Source organism: Mauremys mutica, chromosome 8 (genome assembly GCF_020497125.1).
Source record: "Mauremys mutica isolate MM-2020 ecotype Southern chromosome 8, ASM2049712v1, whole genome shotgun sequence".
In the NCBI taxonomy this organism is placed as follows: domain Eukaryota; kingdom Metazoa; phylum Chordata; order Testudines; family Geoemydidae; genus Mauremys; species Mauremys mutica.
The window spans coordinates 41,291,244-41,299,090 of NC_059079.1; the positions used below are offsets into that span (position 1 = coordinate 41,291,244).

The window sequence follows — 7,847 nt, forward strand, 5'->3', positions numbered from 1 at the left end:
TCTGGTCACGTTAGTATTTGTATCACATTACTAAATCACATAGATAATCCAATGTAAGAATAGAAACAGCACTAAGGTTTATAAACAGGTATGCTTTTTTCCTTGTTTGCAAATGTTCTATGAACATTCATATTTATTTGAGAAATCTCTTGTCTGAATGAGGAAGGGTTTTCAAGATGGTAGGGCACATGCATGTCCTTACCAAACCTTGCTTATATTCACCACACACTTTTGCTTTCAGCTAAATTTATGGTTGATAAAAAGTCATTCATGCAACAGTTTTCCAGAAAGAAAACAAAAAGCCATAGTGACCAACAACAGCAAAGTTATTCAGCAGGATTTATTTTAAACACTGTCCATAACTACATTTTAACCATGTTCATTCAGGCCTGCTGCACGCAGGAGTGATCATGGTACCAACTTTCCAACGATTTGCCAAAAATGTGGAGCTCAATCTTCTAATTCACCATCAGCAGTCATTTATACTTTAGCTATAGTTTAACATTTAACTTGCAACCAACAAATTCTTATTTACTATAGGATATACTATTTCAAATTATTTAAAGAACTAGTTTTTGTTTACAAAATATGAATCAACATTCTGTTTAACTTACTGTGATTGGCTTTGGGGTAAAAACCAAACAACCAGCCAACCAACCTTTCCCACAATAAGTAAAGTAAGGAATTAGATTTTTTTTTGATACAATCACAGTATCACTGTTGCATGGGATGGCCTCAAGCTGTAGCATTCCATAACTAATCTCCAAACCTGCTGACAAAAGCTGTTCAATATGCTTTACTACTTACTGTATGGTTTCATAATGAAGAAAACTGTAGAATTCAATGAAGTGAGCAATCTTTCTGGAAGGAAGATACTGTGTATTTAACAAATCTATTTAAGGCCTTTAAGAATTCACATTTTGAAATGTTAAGGCTATTACATATTTAACCTTTCATACACATGCATAAATGAGAATGTATGTGTGACTGTACCGTATTTTGAAATGACCATGAAAAATACATCTCTCTTCAGTTAGTCTGCAACACTGCACTAAAGACTTGAAGTGAAGTGTGGCCAGCATATAGCTCTTATGGTTGATGAGATCTAGATGCTTGAGCTCTTTGTCATGAGGTGTAGATCTTGACCAATGCTGCTTGTTCCCTTTGTTATCTATATTATCCATCAGGGATTTAAGGGTGGGATTAGAAAAATGGTATCGAGAGCCCAGGGTTAGAACACAGAATTGTTAAATCAGCCCTCTGACATACAGTTGCAGTGTAAGCAGGAGTCTGCCAAGTGTGACAAACTGGTGATAGGAGGGCATCATTGATGGGCAGTGCTAGTTTGCTCTGATGCGTGTTGTGGACGATGTCCACTAGAGAACGTTGGGCTCCTGTATCACCTCCAGGGGAATCTAAGGTCTTGGATATTCTCTTCAGCCAATCCTGAAAAAACTTTAAATCAATCTGTGACAGATGGTGGACAAGGTCTGACAGCTTCAACCAGAGACAACAAAGATTTTTTGGAAAAATAAATGATTTCCCATCAGCTCTTAGAAGTCCCCTTGAGAATGTGTGGGGGAGAGCGGTACTTCCTGGGGAAGTGCTTACCTTGATAGGGCCATTTACAAAAAAAGGCACTATATAAACCACTAATAGGGAAAATATCTTGAAGAAAAACTACGCAAGTTAGGTATGCATAGATTCCCTCCTCTTCAAGTGGTCTTACTCCTCTGTACTAAAAAACACAAGACAGCAGCTTGTCACAAACTTTAATTATAAGAGCCTTTAATTTGTCTAAAATACCAGGCACAATTATTTTTCTATTAAAATCAGTGGCAAGTCTCCCCTTGACAGACATGGGAGAATGATCAGATCCATACTCAAACTATTCAAGTAAGGAAGAAACATGCTTGTATGACTCCTGAAGTATAATTCAAAATTAATAATTATTCTTAAATTATTATTTATCATATCCTACTTATTTATTTTTTCTGTGCTGTTATATAAAAACCTTAGGCAATTTATGAAAATTCCTCTCAACTGCATCCCATGGAATTACTTTTGTTTTCTTCTCTTTCTGAATGTGTTTGTATTATCATAATCATGTAATTTTAATTCAAGCTATGTAAAAATCCTGCCAAATACATCAGCATCTGAAAGAAGCAAATAAACTAGACCAAGCTCATAAAAATGGACCTGAAAACTTTCCCAAAATTCAAACAAACTTAAATTGAACCTTTTTTGAAGTTGAAAAAGTTGCAATCATTCAAAAATTCAAATAAGACAAACTTGTCCCATATTTTTGATACTTTAGAAATGTGTCCATTGTGCTAATTGTAATTGCCCATAAGTTTTGGAATGGGTCATTTTGCTTGGCAGAACCAGCCCAGTAATGGATAATCTTGATCTGGATAATGTTTTGGGGTGAGCTGAAATGTTCTAGTTATTTTCTCCCACTAGGCAGACTCTTTCCAAGGCATAAAGGACAAAAGCTTCCACATCTCTATTATGTTGTATAAAATTAGTTAGATGTCAGCCTCTTCAAGCAGACTTGTAGGCCCTGATGCTCAGTCTGGCCAACCTGCTCTCACTGTGGGATTCAAGGAGAGAGGAGCAAGAATGGTTGGGGGTTGCAAGTGGGGTTGGCAAAGTGCTGGCTGCAACGGCTCTGTGTCACTTAGGGATTCCTGGATGCAGGGAAATTAAGACAATAACGGCTTTACCACCTCCTTGCACTGCTGGAGCAACATAAAGGAGCAGTATCAAGGCTTAATTGCACAAAACCAAGCACCCTTGCCCCACCCCTTCCCCAAGGCACCACCCTGCTCACTCCATCCCCCCTTCTGTCTCTTGCTCTCCTCGACCTTCACTCACTCATTTGCACTGAGCTGGGGATGGCCCTTTTCGACCGGGTGTTCCAGTTGAAAACCGGACACCTAGCAACCCTATGAGGAACTGGACCTGTAAGGCAGAAGCTATCCCAAAGTAAGAGAAATAGATAAAAGCTCAAGATTTCCAGGGTCTTGTATCTGGTTACTGAGACCTAAAATTCTGAAATGTCAATTACAATGATTTAGCACATGCCTTGAAAAGTCCATTCACAACAGTAAGGAGCTTTTCCAATTGAGAGTCACCCATTTCTTCAGCATCTAAGTTTTCATTTAGAGAAAAAACTTCAAGGTGAAATCTTGCCTTCAGTAAAGTCAGAGGCAAAATTCCATTGACTTCATAGAGGCAATATTTTATTCTATTTTTACCCCTTATGGTTACAAAGATAACCCACTCAATGTAAAGAGAATGCAAACCAATGAAGTGCTTTCTTCCCAGGCCTGCAGACAGACAATTCCAGTTTCTCTAGTGTTGGCCAGAGTTTCTTCAAGCTGCAACAAAGTCATAAAGTCAAATGTGATCAGTCTGATTTGGTCAGTTTTAACACTGTTGTTCAGAACTCCTGGGGAAGCAATGAAACTAACAGACAATTCCTCTTCTCCCAGCAGGTGCTCATGCTGCTCCACTTACTGGTGGTGGGAAGGATGGAGACCCTCAAACTCCCAGTCAGACACCAGCCCCTCCTATTGCTCCTGCTTCAGATTCTCCCCCATAACTAGTCCCTATTTATCAGCAGAGGAAGGAGGAGGAGTTCTGGGGGGAACTCCAAGTCCAGGAGAAGGAGAGGAAAGAAACTATCTTTCTGCTCTGTAAGAGATGACAGGGAGCTATGCTCCCATACACTTCTCCTTTATTTAGACTCTGTTCAGGGCCTCTAGCTTGCTAGGTTGATAATAAGGCTCAGGCCTCTGCAAGCTCACTGGTTCAGCACCGCTAGCTTACTAAGGGTATGTCTACACATCAACTAGACATTCACAGATGGCCTGTGCCAGCTGACTCAGGCTCTTGGGCTGCAGCCCTGTTTCACTAATGCATAGACTTCTGGTCTTAGGCTAGAATATGGGCTCTTGAACCTTCCCACCTTGCAGGGTCCTAGATCCCAGGCTCCAGCCAAGTCCAGAAGTCTACACAGCAATAAAAAAGCCCCACAGCCCAAACCCCGCAAGCCTGAGTTTGCTGTCAGCGGCCAGCCACAGATTTTTTTTTGCTGTGAAGACAATAACTTAGGGTATGTAAAAAAAAAAAAAAAAAAAGATTACAAAGCCATATCTCTAGCTTGCTGGTCTGATGCCCACAGAGGCCTGCACCTTGACAACTACCTTATCATCGCTAGAATCCTGGGCTGATGACAAAGCAAAGAGTCATTGGCTGAAGAGTTAGTTTGATGGGTCTGTTATCCAGGGTTTTCAGAACCCAAAGTTGTTTCTCTCTGTGTGCTGTCACATATAAATAAATGGGGACACAGCTCTTCTGTCTGATAAATTATTGATATAAACCAGAGTGCTTTTACCCAAAACTACTATATGCTATAGCAGTATGTTCAGAGCACCTAAACATTTATAGTTACCCAAAGTCTGAGATGATTTTGAGTGATCAGCAGCCAGGCTTCTGGGGACCCTTCTTCCGTCCAGCTGCTGGGGAGTTTAGGTGTCAATTCCTTACCCAAGGAAAAGTTCCCTCGCACTGCTCCAAAGTACACTTTCTAACTATCTCTTTATAGATTTTCTCTGGACAAAGCACATAACTCGTAATAGCTCCTAATAGGCTAACAATTTTCCTAGCAACAGCCAACAATAATTCATTATTCTCCTTATCTGCAAAGCAGCTTCATCAAAGAAACATATGAACACAAACAACCAGAATCAAGGTCAATTTTCTACAGTCTCTCCTGCTCCTTCCATTCTCATGAAGCGTTCTTTTCACTTTTTCTATCCCAGTTAGTAAAACTGAAGCTTGCAATTGTTTTAGTCTGCCTAAGCATGGCCAGATATGTCTCCTGACTCTGTGGTGTCCTCACTTCCAGTTTATTGGGGGTGGGGTAGGGGGGTTAAGTGCACAAGATGGCTGCAGATTAGGTCAAATCCAGTTCTCTCACAATAGGTCTATGCCAAGGCTCTGGCCTCTGTGAGAGCTGCTGGTTCAGTTGCTATAGCTTAATAGGATGATACTGGATACCTCTGTGAGGTATTCATTAACTGTAGTATGTGGGACCTATGTCAAGGCAAAGGCTTCTGTGAGAGCTATTGGCTCTACACTCTTGAATTTGCTGAACTGAGTCCGAAGTATAGGTCTCGGTAAACAACTCTGGCTTCTGACCTTTTGTCAAGGTACAGGCCTGTATGAGGTCATTAGCTCAGCATCTGTACCTTTCTGGGCTGATGTCCTGGTCAGAGGCCTCTGATGTCATTAGCTCAGTAACTTTAGCATGTTGGGCTCATGTTGTGGTTGCTGGATCAGTAGGTCTCGATATATGGGCCCCGAAAGAGAGGATGGGAACTGGGAGTTGCTGCAGGGAAAGAAATGTAGAGGGATCAAGTAAAAAGAGAAAGAATAGTGAGAGAGCCAAAGAAAGGAAGTTAAGGAAGGAAGAGAAATAAAGGATTGCAGTTCTAAATGTGAGTCTGTTTTATTTCTGATTGATACTGAATGTGACAATAACATAATGAACAAGTAAAATAATACTGCCAAGATTAGTCACTATGTAAAGGCCACATTCCACTGTTGATATTTGTTCTAACTTCCAGTTGATACCCGTGTGGGTTCTTTTGGGGATGATGATTAGTATGTAGTCCTAAATTTATACCTCATCTCACAGAACCAAAATGGAAAGAATTTTACAAACCACCACCAATGTCTCAAAGCAAAAATGACTAAATAGCTTAAACTGAGTTTGTAGCAGAATCGGAGCATTGTACAAATGTTTACATAAGTAGTACTGCATCTATGACGTGTGTCAGTGTCTGACCTCCAATCAAACAGTAGGATAAAAAACAGTGGGAATGTATATCCAAATAATCCACATTATTTTATTAGCAATGGCTAATAAAATAACAGTGGTAGAAGAACAGATTATCCTATGAAAGATCATGTTTATTCAGTGTGTGGTGTATAAAATTGTGTGGAAGTGACACCATGTTGTACTTGTCAGAAATGATTCACAGAGCATAGATAAAGCATTACGGTTAGACATCAGACCTGGAATTGAAAGAAATATTCCTCACTAAAGATCAGGTGGGAAATAAAGTTAAATACCCTGTAAAATGGCCCTTACTTATTTATTCTGGGCTATATTATAACTTTACAACCTGCCTTAAGTAAGGGGGCATGCACAGATGCACCATGCGTGGAACTGACCAGAGAATGAATTGTTAACCAGTCACAATTTCTCACCTGTTCCTGCCTCCGTTGAGGGGGAAGAATAAATTACTTCAATTCCTTTTCAATGCAGCAGCTTAATCTGTGACTACACCTAGCAAGCTACTCTTTTTGGTGAGTCCCAAAATTCCACCCTTCTCTGCCCACTTGCTTATATTGGGAATATTGAGCGAGTAACCTCTGCTTGACTGACTGTGTCTGGAGTTACAATTTGAGCATGGAAGTAAGCGGGCTGTGGGGGGAAGTGGGGTTTTGGTGAGTTTGGACACTGTTTAAATTAAACAAAATGATCCCACCCTCCATTAAAATAAGCCATTTCCCAACTACCGCCAATGTTCAAACTCAGCATCCCTCCTCTGAACTGCCACTCAGCAGTGTATCAGACCACTCAGCAGTGCTCTTTGACATTAGTTCTTTTTTTCCATAGGGAAGTATTTTAGCCCAAAGGACTAGAGTTAATTCTGATATTACTAGAGGATTTTTGTGAAGTACTTTAGTATACAGACAGATTTTTTTCTGAAAATATTCTATTTGATTTGACTAAAGCCTGTTGTTCTTTGTCTATGTAACATAGAAAAGGAATCCAGCTCACAGGGTCCATTTCTCTCCTTTTGTTTCTTTCTTTTCTCCATGGGCCATATAGGCCTCTTTTTTCTTTCTGTTCCAGAACTCAGGTCCTTCACTCTTCTTCCATTTATCATGGGTAAATTTCAAACCAGCAAAGTTTGAGTTGGCTTAAAATTTATTCAAACATTCTCCTATCCCTAAGGGAAATAGCATTCAGAAAGAATATTACTGTACTAAGGAGAAAAGTTCAGTCATTTTCATGCAGAAGGCAAACTGCATGGTACAGCAAAAACCAGAACAACAAAAAACCCTTTTTAAATGTTCTCATCTAATCGCATCAGTAGTCTAAGCAGATATGGGCATCTGAACGCAATAGGAATTAAAACTATATTCTATCATTGACTCGTTCCCCAACTAAATGGAGACCATAATAAAGGAATGGATGATTCAAGATAGTCAGCATAATCATATAACACACATGATGAGAAGGATGAAAATTATATTTCCCCCCATCACATTTAGTACATGTAATCAAAAATATTTTAAATTACACTATATCATTAATGTTTATGATTATTATAACTTCTAAACTCATGTAGCTCTTTGAGGATAAAGACGGAGTTCCAGTGAGGGAATGCACTAAACTTTTCAACTCTAGAGAATATGGATACAAAGCACAGGTAATATGATCATGTGTTTGATTAAGCTCCAGTTCTGCAATAACTTACGTATGTGCTTAACATAAGTAATGTGAGTAGTCCCATTAATTGTAATGTGAGTTGTTGGTTACAGCACTTTTGAAAATCAGCCCATTTATATAGGTGCTTAAGTATGGACTTAGGTGCCTAAAGTTAGGACCCTATTTTTAATATCTTGGCTTTACTACGTAATGATTAGAATCATTCTCAGACATTAAACGTTATTTTTATAGTGTAAATTTTCTTTATCTATGCCATAAAACCGCATAAAGCTGCCATAATTGCAGAATTTTCTGAAGAAGGGCACAGATTGTC

The 7,847-nt window shown here is 39.3% G+C and overlaps 1 long non-coding RNA gene across 1 annotated transcript; it reads right to left on the bottom strand.

Moving 5' to 3' along the window:
* Window positions 1-777: 777 nt before the first annotated feature.
* On the bottom strand, window positions 778-4,570 carry LOC123376456. The gene is made up of 3 exons (XR_006581793.1): window positions 4,460-4,570; window positions 3,309-3,383; window positions 778-1,171 (listed from the first exon to the last, which is right to left on the bottom strand). It is a non-coding gene; the product is annotated as an uncharacterized LOC123376456 (long non-coding RNA).
* Window positions 4,571-7,847: the final 3,277 nt, after the last annotated feature.